The following is a 12,284-nucleotide window of genomic DNA, read 5'->3' as shown; positions in this document are numbered from 1 at the left end:
GAAACTCACGGAAAAAAATAGAGTTTCTGTTAGCACAAATAGTAAAAAAATATTATGGGGACTGAGTCCTTTTAATGATGTGGCTATTGCACATACTCACATCTTGCTTTCATTTAGGATAAAAGTGTTCCAGCATGCTAGACTTAATCTCTGCCTTAATTCAAACAAATAACTTCTATAGAGATGGGTCTGATACTTCAGGGGAAATTAATGTGAAAATCTTATGAGTCTAGACAAGTTAATCTCCAGATCTTCAGGTATTGTTGATTATGGTGTATTTGTCTGTGTTTGTTCATAAGACTTCTTACAATATCCCAAATGCTATCTTGGAATGAATTTATTAGATATGTCCTGACACATAAAACCCCATCAAGAGTTTTGCCAAAGAATAATCCAGAGGAGACACGTAAGTTTCAGGAATAATTTTTGGAAGTTCACAGATATGGGGACAAGTGCATCCCACAGCCTGCTGGAATACCCTACCCCCCTTGTCTTTGTGATGGAACACAAACTTCTGACACCATACAATGGGGTGGAACAGTCTGGCTGAACACGTCTGTGACAGAAATTAATTGTTTAGCACACAGGGAAGGTACTGGAGTCTTATTATCATCTCATTATCTCTTTGTGTTTATATATGATTACAGTGATTATCATTATTATGCAATGTAGCAGAATGTAGTTGTCTGTGGTAAATGGTAGCATATAATATAAGTTGACAGAAGAGCTTCTAAGTGTAAAACTAAGAAAATAACAGGCTTCTTTCTCTATAATTGCAGCCTTAAGGGGGGAAGGTCTCAAGGCACAAATCAGGAAACACCTGAAATCGCCTTTGTTTTTATCGACTAGCATGCTTCAGACAGGGGAACTTTTCTAAAACTTACTCAAGGAGAAGCAAAGATTAGTTAGGCAGCTGCTTTACACATCAATCATGTCTCCAGATAAAGGGAACCAATAAAATATTCTAAAAGTGTATATGATTCTCACTTTTCTAGAACATACCTGCTTTCAAATATTCTGTTCCATTGTGCCCATGATGTTGATTTTACTGACTTCAACCAAAAGTTTTTTTGAATTGAAGGTTCTTAATGTATCTAGACATTTTCTTTAACTCATATTAGAAAAACAAAAAACAAAAAAACAATCAGATGACATTTTCCAGGTGGTATAGCAGTGGAGTCTTTTGGTGCCAAAAGGGAAAAACCTAGACATAATTGGGTGAAAAATACCCAGATAATTCTTTAGGAGGGTCATACTGGTTTCAATTATTATTTTTGGAAATGATTGTATATTTTAATTTTCACAATTTAAATAAGTCATCAGATTATGTACAAAAATATGAACCCACAAGTAAAGTTATACATCCTTGAACAGGATTAACTTAGTTCTGGAAGGACTTTGAAAGAGTCAGGACTTAGAAGAACAAATGCCCACCTAGACTATTCTTCTGAAGTTTGTTTCCTTCACTTTTCTATCTCTTATCCTAAACTGAGTAATTTGTGCTCTGGAAAAATATTTGCCTTTGACTACTGGGTTCCAGAGATTGAAAAGTTTGTGGTCGCGGGTAACCACAGAGGAAAGGAGTCTGAATAGTGAGGTACTTTGTGAATGGAGGTGTCCATGTGATGGATAACTTCATTACATGGGAATAATTAAACTTAAAATAACGTTTTCATGCATCTCCCTCCTAAATTACAATTCACTTTTTTTTTCTTTGACCCTTCACTAACTCAGACATTCCAACTTAGACGTGAGTAGTTGCATGGAGAGAAGTAACAGGACAGACATAATTTAAACATCTACTGAGCCCAAGCCTAGGTAATAGAACTACATTGTAGGGAGGTCATAGTCTAGAGTCCCAGGCAGTGAGGGGGTCAATGGTAGAGGAAGGAGTCACATGATACTCAAAAAAACAGCATTTTCATAAACAACCCTACGTAGATTAGAAGGTGGCCTTTGGAATGAGCAAGACCAATGCTTGGGTTGCATTCAGAATGTCAGCAAATTACATTCACTTTTTTTGCCAAAAGAGACAGAAAAAAAATAAGTAAAGACCCTTCTTATTTATAAAATGATTGAAAAAAGAGAAGGTTCTTTTCTAGAACACAATGTAGTTAGAATTAAGGTAGAACAATTACTCATTAGAAAGGAATTTAGAGAATACATTTGTACAGTGAGGATAATGTCAATGTCCAACCAAGTACATATCTTGTCTGACTAAGGGGAATAAAATATAATATGTAACTCTGAGATAATCAAAACTGACGATTGCTATGGGCCCCAAATTCATGTTGAAGTTCTAACCCCCAATGTTATGGTTCTTGGGGATGGGGTCTGTGGGGGATAATTAGATTTAGATGGGATCATTAGGGTTCAGCTCTCGTAATAGATGGGATTAGGGCCCTTATGAGAAGAGATACCAGAGAGTTTGCTTGCTCTCTCATTCTCTCACCATGTGAGGATGTAGCAAAAAGGCGGCCATCTACAAACCAGGAAGGGAGTTCTCACCACAAACCTTGATCTTAGACTTGATCTCACCTTGATCTTAGACTTCTGGCCTCAAAAACTGAGAAGATAAATCTCTGTTGTTTAAACCATCCAGTCTTTGGTAGTTTATTAAGGAAGCTCAAGTTGACTTAAATAGCTGTGTATTTATTGAGCCTTTCGTAAAGACCCTGTAAAGCTGAGTGACGAGCAATCATTTTAATTTCTTCCTCTGGAATTGGAGTACTTTAATTAGCTTTGTTATTTTAAGAATTAATACAACTTTTCCCAGTCTTTACATTAAATTTCTCCCTGTTCCTGCCTACACCTCCTCGCCCCTTGAAACCATTTTACAGAGAGCACACTGCAGCTGAATACAGAGATGCTCTTCCTAGGTACTCACCCCAGAGCACCATCACTGTACACCACTTGTTACTATGGTTCTTCTTCTCCAGTTGACTCTGCAACCTCTGAATTGTGCTAAGGCATTTATTTGCCATTGGATTCTGACTCGTTTTCTGGATGTTTTTGTTTGCTGCTGTCATTTGCTTTAGCATATTGACTCCTTACTTCTCTCTATTCTGCTGCCCACCAGCTGAAGCAATTCTCCAGCCAATCTTATGCAGGAAATGCTTCATCATGTGGGCAAACTTCTTCCCTCTCCCCTTCCTTGCGTGCTGAAAAGATTCTAATGCAGGCACTCATAATTCAAGCACATTTTGTTTCCCAGTCCTCTTCTTCTCTATTGTTCCAAATTTGAAATGAGATTGTTTGGGATTATATAGAGAGTGAACTGTTAAGTCAATTATAGATGATTGGGATGAATAAATAGATTCATTCCTTTAATATTGGGACACATTTTTTCCAGGCATCATCAGCTTCCTATTCCATATCTCTCTTACAATCTCATGATGTTGAGCCTTATGTAAAGACCCTGTAAAACTGAGTGAGTGATGAGTGATCTTTTATGGAAAATCAGAGGAGGAAAATATTTATATTCTAATGATCTGATTTTTCTCTCCACTTGCCATTTATCATCTGGTTTTACCTTAGTCCAAAATACTGAGTAAATAATTTAGGGAGCAAAAAAAATTTCTTTCAAGTGTCATACATGCTATTTTTAAAATTACCCTTATAAGGCAAAGTCTGACATTTTAAGCAACATTGTCACGTAATTAATTGTACTTTACCCTCACTCTAGGAATTAATAATTAAAGAAAAATTCATGTTTAGAAAGCTGTTTCTTTATAAGGTACTTCAAATAGTCTTGAGATAAATGTATATATATGAATGCTGAAATACTACTAATAAAAGACAAAAATTGCATTGCAAATTTTAACATTCAACCATAAGTAAAGGTGATTTTTATTGCTATTGAATGAATTTTAAATTATTTCTAATAAGCCTGAAGATAGAAGCAATAATTCCCCTTCAGCTCCAGAACACGAATTTTAATGTTTAAAATAATAGAATGACAGTAACATTGAATAAGCAGAAAGTGACATTTTTGAAAGGGAACAAAGGTTAGGCATGACTTTCAGTCAGGCCCAGATGATCTGTTTTTCACAGTTAATTTTGGAAATCCACCATGTTCCTTGTCAACCAAGCCTTCTGAAATAAATGTTTCCTTATTTTAAAAATGTATAGCCCTGGCAGGTGTAGTTCAATTGATTGGAATGTTGTCACCTGCACCAAAAATTTGTGGGTTCATTTCCAGGTCAAGGCACATACCTAGGTTTCAGATTTGCTCCCTAGTCATGGTGCCTAAGGGAGGCAACCAGTCGATCAATGTTCCCTCTCAAACATCTCCCTTTCTCGCTCTCTCTCTCTCTCTCTCTCTCTCTCTCCCTCCCTCCCTTTCTCTCTCTCTAAAATCAATGAAAATATATCCTCAGGTAAGGATTTTTAAAAAGTGTAATTCAAAACTAGACTATTGTATCTGTGGATGTTCTTGAACCAAGATGTGATAAGAGACAAAACACAGTAATCACCATACTGTTGTTTGTGTCTATGAGTTTGTTTGTTTTTTTTGCTTAATCCCTTCACCTTTTCACCCTTCCTCCCAACACACTCCCCAATCCTATATACCTTTTAAAACAAAGGAAAAAGGCTGTGATTACATTATTTTGATCTCATTATATGGCATAAAGTATTATTTTAAAAGGTCTTCTCTGCCAATGTAATGATGATGGAACCACAGCTTTTAGCTCTAGTTATAAAGGTATATTGAAAGAGATCATTCAAATCAGGAAATGAGAGTCCAGTGGAGAGAAGTAAGGTCCGAACTGTTTGGTACTAGAACTGGCTGATTCTGGAAAGTGAGAAACACGTTTCCCACATTCAGCAGAATTGTGCTCACAATAACTCTTGTTTCACAACTCATGATTCCAAGGGTCTCAGGGATATTTTCATAGTCACATGCCCCACAATGCCATCTGCAAAATAGTTCCTTTTTCTTTTTATTTTTTTTTAATGAAGGTGTTTGTAAAAGGATGGAAATTGCAGATGCCTTTAGTCTGTTACAGGAGGACCAAGATAGTGTGATAATTGCGTTTGCAGTTGTAGGACTTGTGTTTTTTTCCTGGACCTAGTGACAATATAAAGAGAGAACTCACATCAAAGTTTGGATGGAAACAAGGTAAGACATGTAATGTGCTAACAATGCAGTTTTAAAGTCCAGTGGGACTGAAAAAAATCTTGGCTTAAGCTAGAAAACATGATTATCTCTTCTTTGCCTCAGTCAAGCTGTATAATTTGGCAAATTATTATGGAATATACTTTTACTTATTGATATTCACTTTCATCATGTAGACAGCAAGAAACTTTAATTAGAAACACTGTGTTTTGAATTGCTCATCTCAATTCAATAGTTATAAAAAAATTTGAGTTTTATAACCAACATTTTGAAAAATTGAATTAAAATAGGTTAGAAAATATGAGTGCATTTCGTGTGATAATGTTGGTAAATGTTGTTTCTTAGAATAATATTAATTTAAAAGTATAGAGATATTTCTAGGTCTCACATATCTCTTATTGCAGGTTATGATGAAGAATGTTTGAACAATCCTAAAGCAGAAAAATCTGTGGTTGATAGTCTTCTGCAAACTCCATCCATTCTTCCCCTCCCTGCAAATGCATACTTTTCCATCCCTCCAGTGGTAGAGTCTATTTCTTCTCCCTTCAGTTTGGCAGCTTTCACCTTCCCCGGAAGGAATCCAGGCACCATGAAAGAAGTCTGCCTACTCTGAGGTCACCAAGCTGTGAGGAAGCCCCAAATAACCATGTGGGAAAACAAAACAAAACAAAACAAAAACTCAGTCGCCTGGCTGGCGTGGTTGAGTGTTGACCTATGAACCAGGAGGTCAAGGTTTGATTCCTGGTCAGGGCACATTCCTGGGTTGCAGGCTCGATACCCAGTGTGGGGCATGCGAGAGGTAGCCGATCGATGATTCTCTCTCATCATTGATGTTTCTATCTCTCTCTCCCTCTCTAAAATCAATAAAAATATATTTAAACACACACACACACCTCAATCAATCATGAAAATGAAACTGCTGCCATATGACCCCAGTTAAGCTGAAACAGTCACTCCTCAGCTGTCTGGGCCTCTAAGGTGACTGAGCAGACACTTTTGATCAGTGACATGTCATCCCCACCATACCGTACTAAATTCTTAACCCACAGAATTATGAACAAATATGATCATTGCTTTTGTGTCTCTAAATTTGGGGGTAGTTTGTAATTCATGTATACCCATCTGAAACTGGTGGTGGCAGATTGGTGCTCCTGTAACAAAAATCTAAAACTTGTGTTTTGACTTTGGGACTGGGTGGTGGCAGAAGCCTGAAAGACAGCGAGGACACTGTTTGGAGGTAGAAAATTGATGAGAAAATTGCTATGATCAGAAGCTGAAAAGAAGGAGAGCTATGTCATACTTCATTAAGAAAAAAAAAAGGCAAGACAATAATCTGTGTACTACAGATACTGTAAAATGTACCCAATGAAATTGTGGACCTGACTAAGGAGGGTTCTGGAAGAATGTGAATGTGCTCGCTGGCTTGTTTGAGCCATGCATGATAAAGGATTGCAAGATAGAAAGGGGGATTAAGGGAGCAGCTATTCAGTTCTCAAGCAAAAATGAAAGGAAATAGTTTCAACCCAGGACTTGCCATGAAGCCTTTTCTGAGCAGCTAAAGGTTTTCAAAGTGAAAAATGGCCACAGGACAAGGGTCAAATCCAGAGCTCAGCCAGTAAAATGTAATCTTGGAGTAATAATCAAGCTAAGGGTATGGCTTTTAGAGACCTTATTGAGAACTCTGATTTTTAAGAATCTAACAAATGTTCCCCAACACCCTAACCACAATCCTAAGAGACAGGCCTGACTCAAAATAATTTCTGTTTCTGTCTTTTGTCTAATGAAAAACAGAGTATAATTTGACTCACAGGAAAACCACAAAAATTATAAAAGAGCTTTGCCAACTTTGACTAAAAGGGGCAGACAAGGTTCAAATTTAAATAAGAAAGCCTTTGGGTGCCTTTCAAGGACTGGAAAAGAACTAAGAATACTCAGATTCAGCTAAGATACAAGTCATTTCTCATGGCTAAGAAAGGATAGCGTGGAGAGCAGATCTAAGATCTCAGAGAGCAAAGCCAGGAGCCACAGAGAACCAAAATTAGGGAGCAGAACTGAGCCTTCATCAATAAATATTCTCTGTCCTTGCAATAGGCAGAATTGGGAACAGGTGTGCAAATGAGCTGGTGACTTCCTGTGCCTCTCTGATCTCCAGCCCCCACTTTTTTGAACTGTACATTGCAGTTTTCCTGTTCCTGACCCACCAGTCTATGTCAGATTTTGCAGAGCAGGTAAATTGTACTTTTACTGGTAGTTCAAACACCCTTGCCACAGAAGCCTTGTGGCACATGAGCATGATTTAGATGATGAAATACTAGATTTTAAGCTGATGTGTAATGCAAAGAGACATTTCCACAAAGGGTGACAGTATTGCGCTTGTTGGAAATATTGTGGCTAGGAGCCAAATTGTGATAGCAGTTTTTCAAGAAAGCCATCCTCAAATTCTTCCCTCCTTGTATGCATGCTAGCTATCAATAGGTAGAGTCTATCTTGCTCTCCTCAAATCAAGGATGGCCTTGACCAATAGAATGTGGCATAAATGATACTGCGTCTTATATTTAAGAGAACTGACAGCTTTCACTTCCTTTATCTTGAAAGCCAATTGCCAAGATCTTAGACCAACATCCTATGACTAAGCTCAACTTAGTCATCTGAAGAGGCCATATGGTGGATAAAGGTAGCCCAGACACATGAGTGAAGACTCCTTGGACCTTCCAATTAATCACAACTACCAGCTGAATACAGCAAAATAAGAGACCTTAACAATGTCACATAGATTAGAAGAGCCACCCATATAAGACAAGTCAACTCACAGAATGATAAGAAATAGTAAAATTTTTGCTGTTCTAAACCATAGCATTTTGGGCTGGTTTATTATACAGCAATAGATAGCTGGGGAAAAATCCCCAAATTAATTTCCTGTTTTCCTGGATATCTCATAGAAAATGCCATTGTTATTTTCATAGAGCTACAGTGTGCACCCCAAGGAAACAGAAAACATCCTTCCAGAATAGAGAAATTAAGGAGAAAGATCGCCTTCTGAGTATTATAAATCAACCCAGGATGACTCAGAGAAGAGATATAAAAAAAGAGTACATACTTTCTATTCAAAAAGACTGAACTGAAGGCAGACCAAAGGTATTAACATATGTAAAGGAAGAAAAACCAGAGGGGAGCTTTGCAGCTTCAAGGAACAGGAGAAACTCAGAGCAAAACATGGTCCCACTCCCAGCAGTGCCCAGAGGATATATTTCTGTTGTGCAGGACCCCACATGCTAGTAGAGCCTGAAGCCTCTCCATATATGATTCTTATGAATTCATTTTCTAAGTTCAGATTCACCAAAAAACCTTCTATTGATTGAGTGATTGATTTGTAGAGAGAGGGGAAGGAGAGGAAGAGAGAGAAAGAGAAATGTGAGAGGGAAACATGGATCAGCTGCCTCCTGCATGCCCCCTTATCATGAATGGAGCCCACAACTCAGGCATGTGCCCTGACTGGAGAATCAAACACTTCAGTGCACTGGACTAAGCCCAATCAACTAAGCCGCACTGGCCAGGGCAAGAAATCTTTTAATAATTTTCCAAAATATTATCCATGTCTTCTGTATGAATATTTTCATTAGAAACAAGCAAAGTAGAATTCAATTTTATATACTGCTTTGATTTGAATGTTTGCATCCCTCCCAAATTCACATGTTCAAGTCCTAACAGCCAGTGGGATTAGCCAGGGACATTGGGGAAGTGATTAGATCATAAGGGTGTGGCCCTCGTGAATGAATTAATGCTCTAATAAAAGAAACTCCAAGAACTCCCTATTCCCTCCACCGTGTGAGGACACAAGTGAGATGTCAACAATTTAAAGCCTGGAAGCGAATCTCATCAGAACCCAACTGTGCTGGCACCCTGACCTAGGACTTCCAACTCCCAGAATTGTAAGAAATAAATTTATGTTGTATATAAGTTACCCAGCATGTGGTATTCTGTTATAGCAGCCCAAACAGACCAAGACCTGTGCCCATCTCTTTTGAGTTGATTATTGTGACATCTTAGATACTCTAGATATCTGATGAGATGTAGTTTCTGAGCTTATAGATTGAAGGCCAGTTCTGTACCAGCGCAAATTCACAACAGTAACACCATCACATGGGAACCTGTCTGGGAAAGTAGCCAGCATTCCTAAGGAGACACGGCCCGTTGTTCACAATGTTTATCATAATGTCTAGTTTGATATTTCCATGCCAAGGCAGTATCATGTTTCCAGATCACTCCCCTCCTGCACTGTCATGGGATTCTCTTTAGACATTGTAAAGGACAGAAATGGTAGCTAGGCTGTGGGCATTTCCTTGACAACACTACTGAAGTCTCTCAGATTCCCCCCGCCATTACATATTTTACATAAGTGTAGAAGGAGTAGGGAAAAGATTTGGAGGTAATGTCCCTATCAAGTAGAGGAATGTTGTGCAGGGATGATCCCAACTGGTCAAAGTGTTAAAATATTAGGTTCCATAAAGGACAAAAAATATTTGTTTGACCAAACTTTAGTCAGGGTTCTGAACCTTCCTATAGGCCCATCAGTATAAAATCCAGTCTTAGCCATAACCTTGCTAAGTAAGTTTAACCAGAAACCCCCACCCTCTCTATTTGATCACCTTCTATATCTGATCCAGGTCTTCTTGCTCCACCATCCTACTGGTGGATGTCTGATCACACTGGTATGTCTTCAGCAAGGATCCTATTAAGTTGGTTTAGCCAGAATGCCCATACCCCTGCTGTTTCCTTTTAGTAATTTTCTATCTACTGATCCCCTCCTTTTGCTTGGCTATAAATCCTTATTTGCTCCTCCTGTATTTGGAATTGAGCCATTTCTATAATGAGATGTCCTTTCTCCTATAGCAAGTGTCCTAAATAAAATCTGTTTTTTACTGCTTTATGATACAGCTCTATTTTTTTGCTTGACATCAGTAAACTATACCTAGCTGGCTTCTTTGTAGCACTCACATAAGCATAATAGTCACTTCTTTGGAAAAGTCTTCCATGGCCACCCAGTTTGCTTTTATTACACTGGGTATTTCTCTTGTCTGTTTCTCAATTGCTTTATGTAAGCTTCTAGGTGCCAGTGTATGTGTTTTCCCCACTTGAGAACAGTGGTTCCCTATTTGTTTTGATCTTTGCTGAATTATCTGTATAAAGTGACTAGAAATTCACAGGTTCTTGATAAATATTTATTCACTGTCTAGTGAATTGGTAGACCTTTGCATTCTCTGAGTCAGCATTCGGTATTTCAGGTATCCTCCAGTGATATAAAAGAGTCAAGATCATACCCATAATTTTCCATTTTTGTAGGCATTATTTGAATTAAGAGGGAGGAAAATGATGAAGCATCTGAGGGATAATAACAAAAGAAATGAAGGTAAGGGTGAGAAAGGGGTCAATGGACCAATTTTCAACATTACTCATGAGTTGACATTGAGGCAGGTTAAATATTTTACCTGCCAAAAAAGAAGTCCAGAAAAATTAACTGAGGAATTAAATGGTCCTCTTTTAAGTTCCCTCACACTAAGGAAATACCCAAGGGGGACATGAAGGAACACAGGGCAGACAGAATTCACAAGTTAGATCCTGCAAGGTATAACACTTAAGGTCTAATGACTTTGTAAACATTATCCTAGACCATTAATTTTGAGGTTATAACAATTATTTCCTGCAAAAAAAAAGAAAAATTTTTTTTGTTGATGCAAAGCTTAATATAGCAAAGCCATTTAAAACAATGTCACAGATGTAGGAAATAAGAAACAAACGTACCTTAAAACTGTATACCCTCATCCTTGGTGTGTGTGAAACAGACACCATACTGGGATGTCTTTGTGGTAGTAAAGAACTACTATAGTAGCCTGCCAGACATCCTATCACAGCCAGACATAATCTCCATGCTTTTCTCCCTTGGCATTCTTCATACTTTTTCTTCTGGCCAAACCAAACCACCACTGTTTCCCACACTTCTCAGATATGTATGTGCTCAGACTTTGCTCTGACATTTTCCTCTCCTCTTCCATCACCTGACCGAAACAAAAACCTCCCCAGCTTTAAAGGCCCAGTTAAAGTGTCACTGCTTTCTTTCCTCATAGTTTTCTTTTTATTTCATTTGTGCTTCATTTATTTATTTCTTGTAACCTTCCTCATTTCCTATCTTGTCTTTGGTTATCAGCTTCTCTCTTTATTAAAGACTATATGGCAGAATCGGCTCATCTTTCTAAAACCCCAAACAAACTTAATAGAGAAAGTTGTTCCCAATAAGCATTTGTCCAGTAATTATATATATAATTGCCTATAAACAATAAACTACAAATGCATAATGATTTACATTTTTTGATGCTTTCTCATATATTTCTTCAGATTTTTTTCCTTCTCTCCATTTTCTTTTTTTTAAAATATATTTTACTATTTCAGAGAGGAAGGGAGAGGGAGAGAGAGAGATAGAAACATCAATGACGAGAAAGAACCATTGATCGGTTGCCTCCTGCATGCCCCTCACTGGGAATCAAGCCCACAACCTGGACATGTGCCCTGGACTGGAATGGAACCCAGAACCCTTCAGTTTGCAGGCCAATGCTCTATCCACTGAGCTAAACCGGCTAGGGCTCTTCTCTCCATTTTCAATGTTTTTCTTTTTTAAATGAAAATTGATCTCTTTAGAGTCTTTAGAAAGCGTTCATCTTAAAGACTAGCTTTATTTAGGAAAATGACCTAAATAAAGTTATATGTCTACAGTACTACAAGTTCCCCAAACCTAGAACTCTCTTGGTTTTATCTCTGTGTACCAATCACCTCCACCTAGTGGTCAATCAAATGATATTTAGGAGGTCTAAGCCAGGGAAAGCAATATACTTATTTAAACCTTAGAGATGTTGAGTTATTAAACCACTGGTTATAACTCTTTCTCCCTTTGCACAAATATTTTAAAGCCATCAGTACATAGTAGCTATCGCTCATAGCATCACTACCTACAGAGAAAGGAAATTACCAAATAAGCTAATTTTCTGAGTCTTGAGGGGAAAAAATTTGACAACAAAAAAAAGCAGCCATGGAAAATGCAGGATGCTGAGCACCCAACAGAAGCTCATTTAATTTGGATTCTACCCAGGAGGATATTATGTTGAAGGAAAGTAAG

The 12,284-nt window shown here is 37.9% G+C and overlaps 1 protein-coding gene across 3 annotated transcripts in view; it reads right to left on the bottom strand.

Moving 5' to 3' along the window:
* NYAP2 (neuronal tyrosine-phosphorylated phosphoinositide-3-kinase adaptor 2) overlaps positions 1 to 12,284 on the bottom strand; it is a 240,673-nt gene that overhangs the window by 87,123 nt on the left and 141,266 nt on the right. The window lies entirely within an intron of this gene.

This window comes from Plecotus auritus (genome assembly GCF_963455305.1).
Source record: "Plecotus auritus genome assembly, chromosome: 5".
NCBI classification, from domain to species: Eukaryota; Metazoa; Chordata; class Mammalia; order Chiroptera; family Vespertilionidae; genus Plecotus; species Plecotus auritus.
This window is presented reverse-complemented; position numbering and strand designations above follow the sequence as displayed.